The following is a 22763-nucleotide window of genomic DNA, read 5'->3' on the forward strand; positions in this document are numbered from 1 at the left end:
AACTATTGAGCTGCTCCTCTTTTGCCTTTTTATTCACTATCAAAGCAGTTTAGCCTTTTACTCATTTGAACCTTTCTTTCTTTTTCTCTCTCTCTTTCTCTTCTATGCATAAATCTTTTCTACTGTGTTGCCTATTTCTGTGGCAGTAGCAATGACAGATCTCCAAGATACCGATCTCAGATCCTTCATAAAGAAATATTTTTTTCTATAGACTATAAAGAAGCATTTTTTTTTCTCACTGCAAACCATGAAAACAGCTGTGAATCAATTACCTACTAGGTTAAAAAAGCGTAGCTTGATATTTTAACACTGATCAGCATAATGTATCTAAAATTATTGTTCATGACACGTCGTTTTAAAAGTTTAAAGATACAAAATTTAAATTCCCCAGCAAGACTAATGGTTTATCTGCTTCAGAAGTATATTTTGTAGAGAATTCTTCCTAGCACACCTATCTGAATGTCTCTTGTGCAGAATTCTGAGTCCCTTTTTCAAGTTTTTTATTTTTATAAACTACTTGAGCAAATTGAAACTTCATTTTGGTGAAACATTTTAACATACCTTTAGATCTATCTCCATGGATGGAAATGCTGAAATGTGGAATGTCTCTCAGAGTAACACTATAAGGCAGATCCTTAAGTTTCTGCAATGGAATACCAGGTTGGCCTCTTAGGAATGAGGTCATGAATATACATCATGAATATTAGTATTTAAGATATGTCTGAATTCAACCATGAATTGATTACTGCTCAGTGAGTGTTTTTACAGACATCCTTGCAAAGCCATCCACATATTTCTTCAGGATTTAGTGTATGGTATCATAGCAGTTATGCCCTTATACTGAAGTTATTTATGTATCTCCTTTCAAGAAGCTTTTTGAAAAAAAAGAAGCAGCAGCAGCTTTATAGTACTAACAGGAAACCATGCTCTGTTTATTTTGTCTTAAAATACTGATGTGTGAATGAAGACACTTGGAAACATTGGAACTTACTACATTGGATTAAAGTTAATCCGAAACAATGGTTATTTTTCAAAAAAATAACTTTTTAGACTTTGTAATACATCATATGATCTTGTATTATGTTTGCTGATCGTTCCTGTGTAATGTGTCCACCCTGTGGATGGCAAGGTGTGTCTCTTTCAACTACATTATTTCAGGATTTCTGAAATTTATACAGTAGTGCCATCTAGTGGCAAAAGAGAATACTGCTTTGTTATTGATTACATGTCATTGATAGTATAAAAATATTCTGTGTGTGTGTGACAGTCAGGGAAATATGTGTACAGCAGTTAAGGAAATGTGAGCATTGACTGTATTTGAGAATATTAAGAAAATGTTTATTTTGTAGTTCTAATGATGGCATTGTGGTTGTGTTTAGGAAGAATCCCTTTTTAAATATACATGTAGAATTTTTTTAGAGAAGAAACAGTATGATGACTGAGATTTGTTTTTCAAATAAATTTGGGTTGAGGGGGAATGGACGAAGTGGTTATAAGCATAGATGAAAGAAGCCCATGAGTTGATAATGTTTGAACTAACATGAGGATACATAGGAGTTCATTACATTATTCTCTACATTTATGGATATACTTGATGCTTCTGTGATTAAAATAAACTGCAGATTTTGTGGGATTTAGAATAAGAATGCAGCAATTATAGCTAAACTTAAGGGAAATTATATAGTATACTTCTTACTCCAGGGCAGGAAGTCAATGTGATTTACTTTAAAATGCTGAGCATCGCAGCATGATAAATATGGTGAAAAATTAAGTTAGTTGCACGGTCGTATCCGACTCTCTGTGACTCCATGGACTGCACCTGTCCCGCTCCTCTGTCCACGGAATTCTTCAGGCAGGAGGACTGGATTGGTTGCCATTTTCTTCTCCAAAATATGGTGAAGTATGAAGCATTTAAATTGAAAGATGGCATGGTGTAGAAAAATATATCTAGGTAAAATATTAACCAACCATTTATATCTCTTGTATTTTAGCAAAATGAAGTATTTATAAATTGTTTTAACTATAAAACCATGTATATGGAGAGTATCTTGTATTTTCAGAGTGTAAGAAAAAAATGAGAAGTAAAAATTCAAATTGGCACAGTTCATAATTTATTTTGAAGATTTAATTACCAAGTATACTTTTATCTAGTAATAAAAAATATCAGTAACTGTGACATAGTGAGGAAAACAGAAGTGGATCAAGTTGAAAACTCCCTTGAAATGACACAGTTACTCATTCATATTTTCTATTCACTTATATGACCACAGTATATTTGTCTGTAATAATTAATTCTCTCGTGTTTCTAAAATCTTAACTTTTTAAAAATAATGTTTGATTATATGATTAATTTTTTAAAACCAAACTTCCAGAATTTATAAATACAAATGAATATTCTCTCCTTTAAAATTACATATTTATTTTTAAAAACTGTCATTTCTCAAAACATTTTTTGAAATATTTTGTTTGGAATTGCTTTGTAGTTGTGCTGCATCTTTTAAAAACCTCTTTGAAATTAAGGACTTCTTTTTAGGCTGTATTCAGTATGCAACCCCAAGCAATTGATCAGCCCTACCGCAGCAATTAGAAAACACTGGATAAAAACAAAAACCATTCTTTTAAAGACATTGGAGAACTGTGAAATCATCAAGAACTATACTAACTAAAATTCCTAAGAGGAAAGAGTCCTTTCTAGATGAGCTGAGATCACCAGTAATTTTCTTCCCCAGGGGTATTTACTGATTCTGTAACACACCGATAATTAATCATTGGCACAGGCATTGAGACTCCACTGGAGGAAGGAAACCGTTGGGCAAAGACGTGGACATGTGCAAAGCATTGACATTTAGCAGGGCTCCAAGTGTATGACTAGTGTCTCACATTCTCTCCAAATGCATGGGGTGTTAGCTGAGTCTTGTTGGGGGGAAGATGCCCGGGAGGACTAGGAAGCAGATCATTAAGAGGCAGTGTCCTGCTAAAGCAGGTCTCAGCCTCAGTGTAAGAGAAGAGATACATTCAGAGAACTCAGCAAACCAAATCAGATGTGAAAGCGAAAGTCGTTCAGTCATGTCCAACCCTTGGCAACCCCATGGACTATCCAGTCCATGGAATTCTCCAGGCCAGAATACTGGAGTGGGTAACCTTTCCCTTCTCCAGGGGATCTTCCCAACCCAGGGATCGAACCCAGGTCTCCCACATTGCAGGCAGATTCTTCACCAACTGAGCTATTAGGGAATCTCATATGAATTTCACTTAAACTGCATCTGCAACCCATTTTCAGTTATTGGTTGAAGGAAATCAGACCCCAGTGGTGGAAAGGGCAAACTCTGTAAGGGAAACTCTAATCTCAAGTCTTTCCTGCTCTTGTATGTATAATGACTGGCATACGGTTAAAAGTTACAAGAAATACAAAGAAATAGGAAAATGACTGATAACCAACAGAACAAATAGTTAATAGAAGCAAATCCCAAGATGATCCACATGTTGTAAGCAAGTAACAGTCAAGGATTTTAACATAATTATTTTAAATGTTTTGATAAAAATGATGGATTAAGTGGATAAAGAGTCAGAAAATCTCAACAGAGAATTGGAACCTATAATTAAGAAGACTCAAACTTAAACCTTGCTGGTAGGAGTATAAAATGGCACAAACACTTTGAAAAACCACTCAGCAGTTTCTTTTAATCACTGTGACTCAGGGTTTAAACCTCCAGATATATATTCAAGAGAAGTGAGTACGTGTGTCCACCTGGAGATAAGTGCAAGAACGTACATAGTAGCATTCTTCACAATAGCCTCCAAACTGGCAACAACACAAATGTCCATCAAAAGGATAAGGGATGTATCAGTGGAGATCTATTCATACAGTGGACAACTACACAGTATTAAATAACTGATACATACAACAGCATGGATGAGTGTCATAGAGATTTTGATGAGCAAAAACCACGAGACACAAAAGGCTGTATACTGTATAATTTCATTTATATGCAATTCACAAGGAGGCCAACTAACTGATAACAAAAATCAGAGTACTGATTACTTCTGGAGAATGAATACTGATTGATAAGGGGCAAAAGGGAACCTTCTGTGATACTGGAAATGTTTTGTGTCTTCCCTGGGTGGCAATTACATGGATACTTGGATTATATAAGAAATTTAAGATTGGCGTGCTTTTCACATGTATGTTCTGTCTCAGTAAAACAGAAAAGAAATGAGCTTAATTTTTATTATGGAATAGACACAAACTGTTCACAAGAAAATAGTAATGTAGTCATGCTGGGTGGTGTCATCTTGAGACAAAGTAACTGGATCTATAAATGAACTGCGTATTTTTGAGATTCATAACTCAGAATTTACAAGAATAATTTAAGAGAACACATTGGAATAAGTAGCTTTTCCAAGATAGATGCTTTGAAATTTATAAATTTTATAAATTTCTAAACTTTATAAATTTCCATAATTTTATTTACTTTATGGTTATTGCTTTTATCAATAGACTTCTAGCCATATGCACAGAAACTTAAAACTTGCAAGTTATGTATATTCACTATCTTTAAAATTTAGGAAATACAGACAGACAGAGATCAAGCTCACCCATTTAAAAACATTTTTTTAATGTTGGTAACCTTTGATAATGTGTATATTTTTCTCTCTGCATTTTATGCAAGCATGCATTCAATGGGATCATATTTTGCAGCATGCTTTTTAATTTAATATAGCTATCATTTCATGTCATTAAGTATTTTATAGTATTTTCACAGATGTATAATATGCCGTTGTTCGGCTAATGCCATAAATTTATTTAATCCTTTATTGTTGTACATCGCCTTTTCATTTCTGTTGTTGGTGTTATTTTAATTTTTCCTTCTTTTTAATATGTTTTTTAATTGTTGCTTTTGAATTCTTAAATGCTTGTACTTTTTCTGAAAACAGTATTTGTTTTGATAATATCTGTTGTTTTAAAATGAGGAAACCAAAAACAAAAATTGCTTGTAATCCCAACTTCTATAGAATACTCACTGTTAACACCTTGATGATAGGCTGTAGAGAAGGATCATCTATAAAGGAAGACCTGATCAGAGCTGTGCTTTAAAAGTCTTATTAATCTGTTAGTTCTATGCAAGGTAGGACCATTTAGGAGATTATTTTAGTAGTTTTGGTGGGGTCAATAGTCAGGATAATGACATAAAAATAGAGAAGAGATGGCTAATAAGAGATATTAAGCCTAGAATGCATACCACTGATAGTTCCTTGAGAAAGGTAGCTGTTGAATTGTGAGCCTGAGAATTGTAAGAAATAGGATAAGATTAAAAGATCTTTGAATTACAAGCTGCAGTGGATGGAAGGAGACCCAGGATCCTGAAAACTGCAGGTAGTTTTCAGTGGTAATTCTCAAACTTTGTGGAAGAGAATTGTGTCCTGATGTTTATAGTAATCTACATTCATTCAAGAAAGACATCCCTGTGCAAATTTATTTCCTATCCCACAGTTGTGATACACTGACACAATTTCTGACTATAAATAACAGTCACCTCCACGTTCCCACATCTACTTATCTAAGCCTTTTAACTTCCAACATGGTCTTTATTTGAAGGTCAGATCATTAAGGTCACAGGCTATTTCTTATTGTTAACATAGGAATTCTTTTCTTAATGCTTCTAATGTCACTATCAAGGTAAACCACTGACATAGTCTTTACTATATTTACTCTTTTTGACAGATTTTCTTTTCAATCTATTTATGGATCCTTTTTCACATAGAGGAACACTGCCCATAGCTATAGGATTGTAACTGTTCAAATACATTGTTTTGCATTTGGAATCCTACTTGGCCAGCAAAGATTTTGCTGTGAACTAGAGTGGGATGCCTCAGAATATGTAAAATGTAAAAATATGTATAAATTATTGTTAAGGAATATACAGAAAAACTAGTAGAAAGTGAAAGTTTTTGACCTCCTCTGACAAAAATTTGTTGAGAGAAGGCTTTAGATGGGAAAGGAAGCAATGGACCAAAAGTCAGGAGACAGCATACAGTCACTTAACTGCTGAGTATAAATCAATGTAGTAGAATGTATATAAATTTAGTATATAACTGCTTGGTATTTATTGGGGTGTTAAATGTGTTAATTTGCTGTCTTTCATGGCCGTGTTGGTACAAGCTTAGTTTTTCTGTCTTCAGCAAATCTTTTGAGTCTCAGTTGGTCTGTCTGAAAAATGAGAGTAATCCACCTTGTTATGTTATTTCAGAAGTTACAAATATCTTAACTATTCCGTGTATACTGTATGGAGACTATTTGTAATCACCATCACCACAAAGTATCACTGTTGTTGTTGGGCTGTAATTTATTATTTATAATTAGTAATAGGTAATATATGTAAAGTACTTTGCATTTTATATGTTTTCAGATAGATCTGAAATAACTTTTTTCCCCCAGCAGACCTAAATGCCAAGAAAGTTAAAATCATATCTTCAAAAAGTCATTTAGAATTTCGTCATATTGAGATACTGTGTTCTTTTTTACAGGAAGTACTTAAACAACTACAAGGAAGTATTGAAGATGAAGCTATGGCTTCTTCTGGACAGATTGATTTATTAGAGCGTCTTAAAGGTAAATTTTTAAAAAGTGTTTTAAAGTAATTTTTTTAAGCTCCAGTTGTCAGCTTTAGGTGTGTGTGTCCAAATACAGCTTCTCTTGATTAGAATCTTGGTGGTGGATTTTCTTAGCCTCATGCATTAGGATGTAATTTTTAAAGTACAAATACGTAAAAAGTCTATTTGCTTGTCATTTTTTCAGTTATAACATTTAACTGCCTTTAAATAAACTATTTTAGATACCTTTCTTGACAATTTTCAGCTCTTTCTAAAACGCATTGCTCTTTTGCCAGTCATTAAGTAGGCCTTTGTTAAGCTTTATGCTATAGACTGGACCCATTGCTTCATTTGAAGGAGTCAGTGCCCTTCTTTGTTCCATTCAGAATAGAAGTGCTTTATCTTTGCACTTATATACACACAACACTGATTTTAAGCCATTTTAAATAGAATTTTAAAAGAATGTCTTTCTTGTTTTATCACTTAAAAATTCAAATGTCAAATCAGTAAGTTTTAATTGTAATTGAAGATGGGCAGAGAAATTACTTTTGGATCCCCAAATATATTATTACTTAGTAGGAATCTAAGAAAGCACATTCTGTCTAATTTTTCTTTAACATACTTTTTCCCCACCAGACTGACTCAAGCTATCTTGGAGGGAAAGTTTAGCTATTCTGTTCATAAATAATTGTTCATTCACTCATATACATTTGTGGCTTTCTCTGATAGAAATCTATAGTTGCAGGCCTCTAAACCAAAAGGTGAACACTTTTTATTTTTTAATGACCCAATATTTGTGTATATTGCAAGATGGTCACCACCACAAATGTACCCTTTTATAAGTGCTTTGACCTGGTGTTTTTTTTTTTTTTTTTTTTTTTTCAGGACGTTTCTGTTTTAGAACCAGTAGTCAGTGAATTTTTCTGGTCATCAGCATTTGAGATAAGGATTTCTTCTGTCCCTGTATAGATCTGCTGCTCAATAACTGCAATAATTTAGTACTCCTGCATACTTTATGTGATATATATATAATGTATTTCAATTATAAAATGGTTTAAAATTTGAGGGCTAAATGTGAACCTAAGGTTTCATTATTAAAAGATAATATAATACATTAGCAATATTTTAGATCACTTAAAGCAGTTGTTTTATTAAAAACTTGTCTGTATTTTATTTAGAACTTAACTTAGATAGCAGTAATTTCCCTGGAGTGAAACTACGGTCCAAAAATGTCCCTCCATTCTTACGGAAGCCGAGAAGGATCTGTATCTAGTCGCTCAGGAGAGTGCAGTCCCGTTCCTATGGGTTCATTTCCATGAAGAGGGTTTGTAAATGGAAGCAGAGAAAATACCGGTTATTTGGAAGAACTTGAAAAAGAGAGGTAACATTTCTTCATTAAGTAGTAAACTTTTATGCTCCAATTTTTGCTAGATTTTGTCGTTTTGTGGCAATACAGAATAGGAGTTATGAAGCGTGTGTTGGAGGATCACAAGCAGCACTTAGAGAGCATTTTCCATTCATTGTCTCAGAGTGATGAATTACTGGGCGTCCTTACCTTACACCTGAAAACGTGAAGGAGGCAGCTTCTTGGGACTCCAGTGCTCAGATGCTCTGTACAGTGAATAATGTACGAATAGTATGCATAATCACAGTGGCTAAAATATGTAATGCGTTTTGATTGACTTTTTGGTTATCTTTTCAAATGAATTAAATGACTACCAGATTCAGTATAAGGTGACTGGTTTCCATTATTAAAGACCTATTTCAAGGAGTCACAAATGAAGCAATTTATCAGTTTTGGTTTCTTAAAAAAATGTTGCCTGATAGAGAATCAGTTCTCCTTTCTAAGAGCTAGTGTGTTAATTCTTTTCTTCTTGAAGTTAAAATCATCACACTACAAGTATCAGAATATATAGTTACCAAGCACTTGGTCAAGTATTTTTGTACGTCCTATGAGATTATAAATTCCTTTTGCATGATTAATACCATATTATATTGATATTCCTAAAAGTTCTATTAGACTTTCAAGAAATACTCAAATGTATAAATGTTAATTTGCATAAATGTCCAAATGTATAAATTCTCTGGGATCTTGGTCAAGTCTTTAAATTTTTGTGTCATTTCCTTCTGTAAAATAGGAATATGGTTCTACCTTGTGGAGTTATGAACAATGGATATTAACATATGGAAAATACCCAGCATATCTCATTGAGAGGCAAAAGACCTTTTACTACTTTCTCTCTGGTTTTAGATGTGTACATCTCTAAAAATAACAATAATCATGGGCCAGAAATAGTGTTAAGCTTTCTTTAATCTCTTGAGTTTCAGTGAATCTCTGTTTCATATCTTGAACCAGGACTCTTTCTGAGAGTCTAGGAAACAGTGTCCTGAAAAACCAGAAGCTAATTGGAGTGTACATTCTTCCATCGCTTTGTCCCCTTTGAACTCTGTCAAGAGGCATGTGAGCATGCCAGTTTTCCTAAGAACTTACTTTGCTTTATGTGATAAAGGCCTAATTTTATTCACAAAGAGTGTGTGTGTATGTAGTTGTCAATACCCTGTGTCCTCCTGGCTCCCACCGTTGTTTGAAGGTAGATTTAGCCCTTGTTTATGGGACAAAATCTGTGTTTTGCTCTTGTACTTGAATGATAGTTTGGCTAGGTCTAGGCTCAAACTCATTTTCCTTCTTTATAATCAGTGTCACTGATGAGAAATTGCATATCAGTCTTAATTCACGTTCCTTTGCAGGAAGTCATTTTTCTGAAGTTTTTAGAGTACCTTGATATGTGTTTTCTTGATTCATCATACTGGATACTACTCACTGTGCCCTTTTGATCTGGAAATTTATTTTCTTCAACTTTTGAAAATTCTGTTATTTCTTTGATGATTTTACCCCCTCTGTTTTTCTGTTCTTTCTTTCTAGACATCCCTTAAGTCAGAGAACTATCTCTGTATCTTTTTTTCCTTGTTCTCTGTATTACCTATAGATACAGTAAGTTTAAGTGACGTAAGTGTTAGAAAACACTCAAGCCAGAACTCAAGCCCAGATGCATACCCTTTTTTTTTTCTTAATTTATTTTTGTTTTTGACTGTGTTGGGTATTCCTTGCTGCACAGGTGCTTTCTCTAGTTGCAGAGAATGGGGTCTTGTTCTGCCACACGGGCTCTAGGGAGCACAGGCTTCAGTGGTTGTGATGCGTGGGCTTAGTTACCCTCTGGGCATGTGGGATCTTCCAGGACCAGGGGTCAGACCTGAGTCCCTGCACTGGCAGGAGGATTCTTAACCGCTCTGCAGCCAGGGAAGCTCCATGACCTTTTTGAACCTCAGTTTTCCAGTTAAAAGATGTTGTGAGGATGAAATTAGATATTTTTTAAAAACTCCTTAGTACTCTTGTCTGATACACCCAAATAGTTATTGTCACATTAGCCAGTAATACTTTTTAACAAATATTTAAATGCCTGATACATGTGCCATGTTCTTCTAGATGATCCTGAGTTAGCTAGAGGACTAAGAAGACTTGAAATTTATGTCAGATCAGTTTATTTATCTTCCTTGTGCAGCAAAAATTTGGAGCAATGGACCAAAAGGTATAGAACATCAGGCAAGTTACAGCTCAGTTCAGCTCAAGCGGACAGACCTTTTATTAGTAAGATACTCCCAAAGGAGCCCTCCTCATCTTCCCTGTGGATCCCTCTTGGTCCTCTTTTATGTGTCCAGTCTCCTCCTTTTGGACATGCCTGGTGCAGAGTAGGGCTTGTACCCGCCACCAATCAATGAGAGGAATGCAAATGGTCAAACATTCAAGGCCGATTGACAGTTTCAAGTTATATAACAGCAGGCTGTGTTGTTTATGCCTTCCCATGTGTCTTCGCCTAATGCCATCTTATAATTAGATGTAGAATATTCATGAGCCCTTAATGGTCCCCTAGCTGCCTAAAGTTACTTGGAGAAGTCCCTATGGTGGTTTTCTGTCCACTGTGTGCCCAGGGCCCATGTGTTGAAAAGTCTCTGTGGTTATTTTGTAGCATCTGTGAGCTCTCATGGGTGTGTCTGGGATGGAGGTCAGAGATCAGTTTGCATCCCTTTCAGCCAGGCCTCCCCTTGTTTATGTCTAACTTCCTAGCTAACATTTACATTTTAAAGAAGACTGTTGACAGTCACTAAATACGCCTTCAATATGCTAAACAACAAAGACGCACCAGCTTCTGAGTCTGTGCCTTGTTTCAGTTTTGAGCCTTAAATACAGTGATTTGAGTTATAAGATCAGTTCCTATCAGTTAGCCACTTGTTACCATGTTGGCTCTTGACTTTGGCTTCCCAAGAGTATTTTGCCAGAGTTCAGTCTTAAAACTTGATAGCAACAACTTGGCCCTATTCTCCTTAACGTTTTTCTCACTCCAGTACCATCACTAAAATTAGCTTATTCATTTGAGCACTTTTAGCACCAGATCTTGATTAAATAGGCCAATTTATTGAAGATTAATCAGAAGAAATAGCATCTCCCTCTGTCCCTTGTTCCCTTGCCTTGGTCCTGGTGGGTCCTGCAGGTGCTCACCAGGGATCATTAAAAAAATAGGATCAGATCTCATGTTTTTGCTAGTGGTAATACCCAGCCTGTGGAAGGGGTTCAGGATTTCTGCACTGCTTTCTCCTGCTCCTGTTGTCAAAAATGGAAGGGAGAGGGCAGCTTCTCATTGGTCAGCACCTCTGCCCCAGGTTGGCACATCGTAACCAGGAGCTGGCTTCTTCCCATGAATTCCCCCACTACTGAGGTTGCCGCAGCAAAAAGTGAAGGCTTATTCTTATTTTTTAAGTTGCTTCTCAGTAAAGAATGGAAAGTTTAGCAAGAGTAGAACCTTCCACATACATGCATACTTATTCATCAAGAAAATACAATCAAATAGAATTTTAAAGTATTAATAACAGAGTCAGAGTGGGGAATGACTCGGTAAGAGTGAAGCCCAGAAGCTGTAATAAAAAATATCCTCATATTCAAGTGATTCACTGAGAAAATATATTTATAACTGACAGAGTACTATCATTCTTAATACAGAAGAGGTCCTATAAATAAGAAAAAGTCACAGAAAAGGAAATAAAAATGGGTTTTAAACTTGGAAAAATGCTTACACTTACCTATACTAAAAGAAATCAAATTAAAACTATAGTGAAAAAAAAAAAACAACAAACAAACCCATAGTGATAGGGAATTCCCTTTTGGTCCAGTGGTTAGGACTCCGCACTTCTAATGCCATGAGCTGGGGTTCCATCCATGGTCTGGAAACTAAGATCCCACAAGCTGTGCAGTGTGGCTGAAAACAAGGAAGTCCATAATGATATACCATTTTTTAAACCCTAGAAATGTAAAAGAATCTAAAAGGTTTGATGAAGCATTTATATTGTCAAAGGTGGCAGAAGCATAAATTGGTACAATATCTAGTAAGGACAGTAAGTTAAAAGTTTACATATCCTAGGAATTTGTCATCTACACATGCTTGCATATTTGTACAATGAAGTTATATATAAGTATATTCAATGAAGCACTGTTTATAATAGCAAAAGATTAGAAAGACCCTAAATGCCCTCTAACATAGAACCAGTTATTATTTATTCTTTTATGGATTCATAAATATCTTTGCAGCTAGCAAAAAACCACATAGGACCTTTTTATATTCTGGTACAAGAATGATCTCCAAGATAGACTTTTAAGTGGTAAAAAGTTATAAGACAGCACAGATAATAATATGCTATTATTTATGTTTTAAAATGTACATGTACATATGTACACATATATTCTTTCATTTTTATAGAATGTCTCTGGAAATAAATATAAGAGAATAATAGTGGTCGCTTAGGGAAGGAGTCACAAAAAAGGACATAGATCATATATACTTCTTGTACCTACTGATTTTTTCCTCTTAACCCTTTATTTTGCATTTATGTTTATATTGATCAGATACGGAGTATTGATATAGAATATTGATATAGGTTGTTATTGAGGACATCATCGATTGGGTTGTCAGAAATTATGTAACAAGTTCATCTTCAGATTCCAAGCCTAAGAAAATGTCTCTCTCCCTCAGAACAACCTCCTGTTACCACACAGTGATAATATATTTCTTATTTTGACTAATAAGAAGCTGAAAGCTACGTGCAATAGTTCCCTATACTCTAAATTTATTTTTTGCATAATTACTGCTTTTCTTTGCTCCTTTATTATACTTTTTATTCTTATATTTGAGTTTTATTAAATCTATACTTTTAACTGTATACCAACATCAAATTCGTAGACTCTACATGTGAAGAAAGCATTTGGTTGAAATGTAAATATTCTAGTAAGAATGGTTGCCATCTTATTTAGCTGAAAAAGTTTAAAACTTTTAATATTCAAATTTTAATGACTGTAATCTAAGTCCCACCTTCAGAAATCTAAAATTAGTAAAATTCTCACTTATTTATTATATTACTTTAAATAGAAAACATTACAGTTATAGCTTATGAGAGTTGCTGTTATGTGCTCCATATTAGCATTGTGTAAACTTAACTTTTTTTTGAAAAACAGATCATTGCTTCTTGCTGACCTTGACAAAGAAGAAAAGGAAAAAGACTGGTATTATGCTCAACTTCAGAATCTCACTAAAAGAACAGATAGCCTTCCTTTAACTGAAAATGTAAGTAACTTGACAAAATAACTTATTTTTATATCTGAAAGTGTATATAAGTTTATAACTATATAGTTATTTGTAAACTGTAATATGTTTTATCCAACTTCAACATAAATATATAGTCAATGAATTTTGTATGTAGAGATGATAAAACTAAAAGATTCAGGATTCAACTAGGTGTTTTATTATTTGACGTGTTGAATTACCAAAGATACTCTGTAGAAATGTTTATTACCATCTGTCTGTTTTTTGAACTATATTACAGGACTTGTGCCAGATGGTTTTTGCAGTGAAAGTATCTTTGAGATAACCTGAGTCCTATTCTAGTTATTGTAAATGACAGTAGCTGTTGGCACAGATGTTAGAGCTTTTTGCAAGCACTAAAAGTTGTTTGTTTTGCTAATATAACTATGTAAAAAATAACTTAATTCTGTCAGCCTCTCCCTCCCCACCCAAGCTCTCCAAGTCAACTGTTCTATTCATGGGGTGACACGTATAAGAACATTTCTGAAATACATTAATAATTTTAAATAAGACTTTATTTTAACTGTTACCCATAAATTTTAAAACAATTTTTTAGAAATAGGCCAGTTAAAATTAATCTTCCACTCTTAGCTTAGATTTTTCATTTTCTAATAGTTTTGAGAGGACATTATAAAAGAAAAAGTAACAATGAAGGAAAAACCTTTTCCAGAACATGCAGTTAATCACATTCCTGCGTGGGTGGGCATTGTCTGGCGGGAGCTAGAACTAGAAACTTCAGTGGTCAGCCTCCTGAGCACAAACTTATCCAGGTTGTGAGAGGGAAAGAATCTCCCTTCCTGACAATGTCGTTAACATCATTTTGGGAGCTAAGGAGACACCACAAGTGAAAGAACAGTTCATAGAGAGTGTGGACGTATGAGGATTAGGAACTCAGTAGGGTTTGGAGGGATCATTGCTCTTAATATTAAAGCACTGTTTTGCTTAACATTCACTTTGGTAATTAAAATGTACAGTATTTAGAGTCTAGCTGTCTGCATGCAGTTGTGTATGAAACAGTTCAAGAGCAATTGGTTAATACCTGAAACAAAGATCAGTTGTCAGCTCATTGCCATATTAATTTACCATATAGTCAGTCACATTTATTTAAGAGGATATGTAAGACATTATAGACCATTAAGCAACATTAGCAAATGTAAATTGCTTATATTTCATAAATATTTTTAAATTCACAAAATTTTTATTTTATATTGGGAAGGCAGGTTAAGAATGCTTTCATATAGAAATACTTATCAGGTTACCAGGCATTGCTTAAAACATCAAATATAAACCACGTTATTGTAATATAATGTGTCATCTTCAACCTTTTGCGCAAGGGATTTTTGGAAGTGGAGGACAAATAAGTGTAGTTATAACATGACTCACAGCATGGAGACTATTTCAACTGTGTTGCAACACATAATGTGGATATGCCTATAGGAACGCATCCTGCATATGTCGTCTGTATATTGCAAGGGGAAAGGGTGAAAGCTTCTCTAACTTAACCTGACAACACATTTTGGGATTCTTAGGCCTACAGAATGCTATTCTGAGTCAGACACATACACATGCAGCTTTTGTCTGTGTGTGTGTGTGTGTGTGTGTGTGTGTGTGTGTGTGTGTAGGATCTTAGTTTCTGATCAGGGATCAGACCTTCACCCTTGACAGTGAGTGTGTGGAGTCCTAACCCCTGGACCTCCAGGGAATTGCCCACATGCAGCTTTTTATTGGACTTACAGAGCATGAAGAATCTACAGCACTTCCTTATTCCCTTCGTGGTCTGTTATAACTGTCACTCATTATTTTGTCCAGCTGTTCTTTTAGCCTTGGAGCATGTCTTTGTAAGTTTCTTTGCCTCCTCCTTTTTTCATTTTTTATACCTAGCAGTTACCACAACATCTGGAATTGTAGTTAAGAGGGCTAATAAAGTTTTGAATGCACTAACACCCACTCCATGAAGAAGTACTTTTTTTGGTTTGTTTCAACTTTGGTTCATATTTATATTTTTACCAAAAAGTTTGTGTTATCTTGCAATTTATTTTTATATAAAAGCTTTTCTTTATTCTGTCTTCTTTATTTTACATGTGGGAAAGTTCTCTCTATTTAGTCTCCATGTACATAAGAATCCTGAAGTGAGGTATAAACTTAAGGATGATGGACCTGATCCTTGATTTTTCTATTTTGTCCACATTAATATTCTAATTTTTAACAGTTCAAAGTAGTGCTTCTTCAGGGCAGAAGAATTGTAAGGTAACTGAAAATAGGCTTACCTTAACTGGATACATATATATATTTTAAAGAGCTAGTACAATTTAATTAAAACTATTTGTGACTGTGGGGCAGTAAAAGTGTTTCAACTCTTCACTTCACATCAGAAAGCCAGGCTGAGCCTGGCAGTGATCATCAAGTTTTAGGACTTCTTAGAGTAAAAAATAACTTTCTTATGATAACTTATGTATTTGTTTATTCATTTTCTTTATGGATACTTATATGCTTTTTTATTTTTACTGATAAACACAAGATATTAACATTTCCATTTTACTTGTGGTTTTAGTTTTCCTTACAAACAGATATGACCAGAAGGCAGTTGGAATACGAGGCAAGGCAAATCAGAGTTGCAATGGAAGAACAACTAGGTAGTTGCCAGGATATGGAAAAACGAGCACAGGTAACATATTTATTATTAAACTATGAAACAGTAGTAGCTAGATTTCTATGAAGAATCTAATGAATTACAGCTCTGTTAACTTTGGTTAAGTTTTATTCTTAAAGATTTTTTAAAGTCTATCTTTACTTTGGCACTAGTTCAAAATAAGAATAGTTTACTATGGCTGCTGGGAAGCATAACCAGTATTCACATAATTCTGCCTTCATATTTCAATTCTCGGATACTGTTCTGCTATGCCTTGGAATTATAAGAGGGAAGAAGAATTCAATTCTGGTCATCTTATTAGTTGCTAGCTAACTTCAGTTATCCTTTGAGATTTTTACTTCTGTGTTTGTGTAATGAAAAAAGGAAAGTCTCATTCGAGGAGAGAAACATATAAAAAGAACCTTGGGAAGAGAAACAAATTGAATGGAGAACATTCTCATGTTTCTACCCTCAACTATGTAAAGAAAGAATATTGGCATAAGAAAGGATTTCTTAAGACATTAGACTAATTATAAAGACTGGTAAAATTCTACTATTTTAAAATTAAGAATTTATCTTATATTAGGTACCTTAAAGAAAATGAAAAGGGGAAAAAGCATGTTTGGGAATTCCCTGTCTGTCCATTTGTTTGGACTCAGTGCTGTCACTGCCAGGCCCTGAGTTCAGTCTGTGGTCAGAGAACTAAGATCCCGCAAGCCAAAATGGCACGGCCAAAAGAAGAAAATAAAAAGGTGAAAAGATAAGTTACATATTGGGAGAAGGTATTTATCACCATATAAGTGGTATGGAATCAAGAATATATAATGAATTTCCAAAGATACTTTAAATTATATGATACAATTAATACAGATTTAGTATTTGTAACAGTTGGTGTTTTCATGAAATTATTTTAAAATACCAGGCAGATTTTGTTTGTTGATAGAAAAACTATGAGAAATTTTACTCTGGTTTATATGAATTTATGTTTTTAGAATGTGAATTTATGGAATACTGTATACATGTTTTTCTATATCTGTTAATGTGTTTGCTTTTAGAGGTTCTTAAGAAATGAGATGTTGATATGAAAATGTCTGTATTAATGTATAAATATAAATAAGTATATTCCAGACAGCTTACTCTAGAACAGGTTAACTTGAGTTCTTTCTTGGCCATTTTGTCCAGATATGTGCAGATGTATTCATTTTAATTTTGTTCTGGAATATAGTGTTCTTTTGCTAGTTAATATTCTAAGGAATTTTTAGTCCATATTTTATAAATACAGCAAACATTCATTTATTCTGGAAATATATTAAGCTTAGGGCTAAAGAGATATTGTACACAAAGCAAAAATGGAAGTATTTGCAGTACATATGAGGAGTTACTATCCCTAATATACAGGGAGCACCTACAAATCAATTGAAAACAAGACAACCAAAGAGGAAAATAATCAGAAGGTATGAGTAGTCCCATCACAAAAGTACAAGTGGTTAATAAATCATTGTTAAAATATACTTAAACGTCACTAGTTATCAGGGAAAAGTAACATACAATAATGTTGTTTTTTGTTTGTGGTGGTGGTTTCTTGTTTGGTTGGTTAATTTTCTGCCTATCAGGCTGGCAAAAGCTTTAAAGTTTAGTGTCATGTAATACTGGTGAGATTTTGAGAGATTGTAATATGAAGCATCGTTGTCTGCCTGTTGTAATAAACTGGTACAGTCCTGAAGGACTCTGTAGCACTACCTGTCAAAGTTAAAATGTTTGTACCCTCTGACATAGTAATTCTGTAAGACTCTCAGAATATGTCCTCCAGGAATGTCGAGTTAAAGCAGCAAGAATATAAGTATGGATTTTATGCTATTCATCACAACACTGTAAGACAGAGAGAGAGAGACGATTGCAGTGTCCACCATTTGGGTAGTTATTAAATTATTACATTAGTAGTATGCAACTCTTACAAACACTAATAATTAGGTAATGGGAATAATGAAAATAATTGTCCATAGTAATTCTCTCCCTCATAACTCTGCTTGAGTGACTCAGCACGTAAGACTAGAATGGTCAGCTAACGAACATGAAAGTGAATTCCAAGAAGGCCTGAGGCCATGAGAAAAAAAATGTGTTACCTCCTTTGCAAGGAAAAGATGGATAAAAATTCCAAGTAAAATAAAAATAGAGTGAAAGTTTTTTTTAAAAACAATCATGTACCAGAAACAGAAGCCAACATTATATTAGATTGAGAAAATAGAGAAATAATTAGATTATTACCTTTGCAGTCATTAACATGGTTTGCCGCTTGCTCTCATCACTATTACTTAACTTTGTTTGGAGGTTCCACTAATTCAGGTAGAAAGAAAACAAATTGTTTAACTACTGCACTATTTTCCAACTAGAAGGGAAGAGAGCAAATAATTGTCATTTGTAAACTACATTGTTGTCTACCTAGAAAAACCATGGTGAAGAGCCAAAAAGTTTTTCAGCTAATGAGAGAACTCAGTAGGGTGGCTGGAGTTAAGATACATTAGGGTTTCTCTATTAGCAATGACTACCATTTGGAAATGGAAATTGGGTAGAATGATCTCTTCATAATGACAGGAAATTTTAAAATACCAAACACAGACCACATGAAGAAAAATATAAAATTGCTAAAGGACACACTATGGGGCCCTAGAAGTAGAAAAGCCTGTGTGGCTCTCTGCATTGTATTTGTGTTATCTGGTTGCAGCGATGCCAGGGATATCACAGAAGAGGGGCCAACTAAGATTGTAAGGTCCTGCAGGGTATGGAGGAGTGAAGTGAGTAGTCAGACCACTCTTGCTGTCTGTACATCCTGTGAATGCCTGCTTCCCCTGCACCCTGCATACAAGCCTGACCTTCCCACACACTTGCCCCTGGCCCCAGCTATTGTCTGTGCTGATCACTGGGGCAGTGAAGGGCATTCCCCCTCTGTGGCTTTCCCTGGCAACTGATGAGCCAGCCTGACATCACTGTGTAACTGGCACTCTCCCCTTCCACCCAAGAGGGAAGCCTGCTGCGTGTCCTGCCTGCCATCCGTCACACATGGTAGGGTATCACTCCAGGACTTTGTTTCAGGTGTGTAAGATCCCCCTTCCATTAAACCACTGATGTCTCTGTTGCTAAAAATAAATAAGATCCCTGGGTGAGAAGATTTTAATATCCTAATAATGTCTTTCTTTAAAAAGTTGATATAGAAATATAATATGATTCTAGTCATAATCTTAATTTTTTTAGAGCCCGGAAAAATGATTTTTAAGTTTGTAAAGTAAGAATTTCCAAAAGTATTTAAGAAAATTATAGTGAGTGAGGATTTACCTTACCATTTGGTAAAATTTGCTGTAAAGGTGTTGCAGTAATCACAGTATGATATTAATAGCACAGGAATAGACATAGGCAAATAGAACAGAATAGAGACTAGAAAAAGATGTAAGAAAATCTGGAATCTTTTAATGATAGAAGTTGCAAGTTTGGGGGGAGGGGGAATGGTAAATAACTCAGTGAGAACATAGATGATAACTGGGAACCTTTCTGGTGGTGGTTGTTTTTTAGTCACTAAGTCGTGTCCGATTCTTTCGTGACCCTGTGAACTGTAGGCCGTCAGCCTTCTCTGTCCATGGGATTTCTCAGGCAAGAATACTGGAATGGGTCGCCATTTCCTTCTCCAGGGGATCTTCCTGACCCAGGGATTGAACCCACATCTCCTTCATTGGCAGGCAGATTCTTTACCACTGAGCCACCAAGGAAGCCCTATCTAGTAGTAGAGAAATTAAATTAGATCCCTACCTCACATCTTGTACATGAAGAGTTACAGGTGAGTTAAATATCTAAATGTAAAAAATAAAATTAATAGAAGAAAATATAGGACAAGAGAGATCTTAATTAAGAATGGAAACTCAAAAGCAATAGGAGGGGACAGGATTTATTTTGTAAAATTTTAAAGCATTCATCCTGCAGGAAAAAAAAATACGGGAAACTATTTGTGACACATCAAGGGGGAAAGGTTTAATATCCCTGTACTGTAAGAATTCTACAAACTAAGAAGAAAAAGACAACTTTTTATATGGGCAGAGGATGTAATCATTCAGTTTATTGAAAAGAAAATGCAGATGACCAATAAAACACATACAAATGACTGTGGAACAGTTTTGGGGAAATTGAAACAAAATCCACTCTTGCCCATGCCTATTTGAATTAGTCTCTGCCTGTCTCCATTAACAGTTTGGTTATTTATTTATTTGTTTCTTTATTTGTTCAACACAAATTTGGGCTCATAGTATGGTGCTCCCTACTCTCCTCTATGCGTGTAAGAAAAGGTTGGATAAATGTACATCAGCTTATTCATAAGAGCTTTTTCTGGGAGTTGGGGATTGGTAGAACGAAAGTTACTTATCCTTCTGTGCTGCCGTAATGTTTTATAAATACATGGATGACATAGTTCTGTGTAGCTTTACCTGTTTTCTGCTTGACATATATTTAGGTGATTTATAATTTCTCACTGTTGAAACAACTCTGATAAACATACTTATCCATATCCTATAAACGTGCACAAAAGTTTTTCTAGGTCAAGAGTCTTTTTCTTAGAGGGCTGTATGGTAAGTAGCTTAGACTTTGTCAGCCATGTGGTCTGTTGCAACTACTCAACTCTGCCTTTGTAGCAAGAAAGCAACCATAGACAACAGTATATGAGCAAATGAGCATGACTGTGTTTCAGTAAAACATGATTCATAAACAGATGACTGGCAAGCCTTAACTTGCTGACCTCTGCTCTGGTACACATACCTGAAAGCATAATTGCTGGTCCTAAGGTAGGAGTGTTCTGAATAGTGTTGGCCAGATTGCCCTCAAAATGATTTTATCAGTTTGCGTTTCTCCCAGGAGTATATGAGAATTCTGTTTCCTTTGACTCTTGTTTTCTTTTTTTCCTTCAGAAATTGTGAGTCAAACTTTATAATTAACAATCAATGAGCATATGAAACATTATCTTGTCATTTAGTTTATACTTTCATGAGTACTACTGAAGTTGAATATCTTTTCATATATGTATTAGACTTTTAAGATTTTCTTTTTGCTGTTTTTTTCATATTGTTAGATGTCTTATTCATTTATATTTGAGAGATATTTTAATATACTCTTAATACCCATCTGTTATACATGATGTATTTCATAACTGTTCCCTGCCAAATCTGTTACCTACTTTTGCTTAATGATAACAAAAAATTATTTTTTATTGTAATGCTAAATTAGTTATATTGTCGTATTTGTGCTTTCTTCAACCTATTTTTACATCTTTTCCTATCTTTAAATATACCCTATTTTTTTCTAGTAAGTCTAATGTTTTATTTTTCGATTAGATCGTTAATTCATCTCAGATTTGCTATTATATATGTTTTAGAGGTCAGTAAGTCAGTTCAGTTGCTCAGTGATGTCCGACTCTTTGCGACCCCATGAACCGCAGCACGCCAGGCCTCCCTGTCCATCACCAACTCCCGGAGTCCACCCAAACCCATGTCCATTGAGTCGGTGATGCCATCCAGCCATCTCATCCTCTGTCATCCCCTTCTCCTCCCGCCCTCAATCTTTCCCAGCATCAGGGTCATTTCAAATGACTCATTTCTTCACATCAGGTGGCCAAAGTATTGGAGTTTCAGCTTCACTATCAGTCCTTCCAATGAATACACAGGACTGCTCTCCTTTAGGATGGACTGGTTGGATCTCCTTGCAGTCCAAGGGACTCTCAAGAGTCTTCTCCAGGGAGGTGGGAGAGGGGATCGGGATGGGGAATAAAAAAAAAAAAAAAGAGTCTTCTCTTTTGAACACCACAGTTCAAAAGCATCAATTCTTCGGCACTCAACTTTCTTTATAATCCAACAATCCATACATGACCATTGGAAAAACCATAGCCTTGACTAGACGGATGTTTGTTGGCAAAGTAATGTCTCTGCTTTTTAATATGCTGTCTAGGTTGGTCATAACTTTCCTTCTAAGGAGTAAGTGTCTTTTAATTTCATGGCTGCAATCACCATCTGCAGTGATTTTGGAGCCCCAAAAAATAAACTCAGCCATTGTTTCCCCAACTATTTTCCATGAAGTGATGGGACCAGTTGCCATGATCTTAAGTTTTCTGAATGTTAAGCTTTAAGCCAACTTTTTCACTGCCCTCTTTCACTTTCATCAAGAGGCTCTTTAGTTCTTCACTTTCTGCCATAAGGGTGCTGTCATCTGCATATCTGAGGTTATTGATATTTCTCCTGGCAGTCTTGATTCCAGCTTGTGCTTCATCCAGCCCAGCGTTTCTCATGATGTACTCTGCACATTAGTTAATTTTAGCATATGTGCTGCCAAAGCGAGCACTGCACTTTAGTTAAATAAGTAGGGTGACAATATACAGCCTTGACGTACTCCTTTTCCTATTTGGAACCAGTCTGTTGTTCCATGTTCAGTTCTAACTGTTGTTTCCTGACCTGTATACAGGTTTCTCAAGAGGCAGGTCAGGTGGTCTGGTATTCCCATCTCTTTCAGAATTTTCCTCAGTTTGTGGTGATCTACACAGTCAGAGGCTTTGGCATAGTCAATAAAGCAGAAATAGATGTTTTTCTGGAACTCTCTTGCTTTCTCGATGTTCCAGCAGATGTTGGCGATTTGATCTCTGGTTCCTCTGCCTTTTCTAAAACCAGCTTGAACATCTGGAAGTTCACAGTTTATGTATTGTTGAAGCCTGGCTTGGAGAATTTTGAGCATTACTTTACCAACGTTTGAGATGAGTGCAATTGTGAGGTAGTTTGAGCATCTTTGGCATTGCCTTTCTTTGGGATTGGAATGAAAACTGACCTTTTCCAGTCCGA

Source organism: Muntiacus reevesi, unplaced genomic scaffold (assembly GCF_963930625.1).
Source record: "Muntiacus reevesi unplaced genomic scaffold, mMunRee1.1 SCAFFOLD_50, whole genome shotgun sequence".
Classification (NCBI taxonomy): Eukaryota; Metazoa; Chordata; class Mammalia; order Artiodactyla; family Cervidae; genus Muntiacus; species Muntiacus reevesi.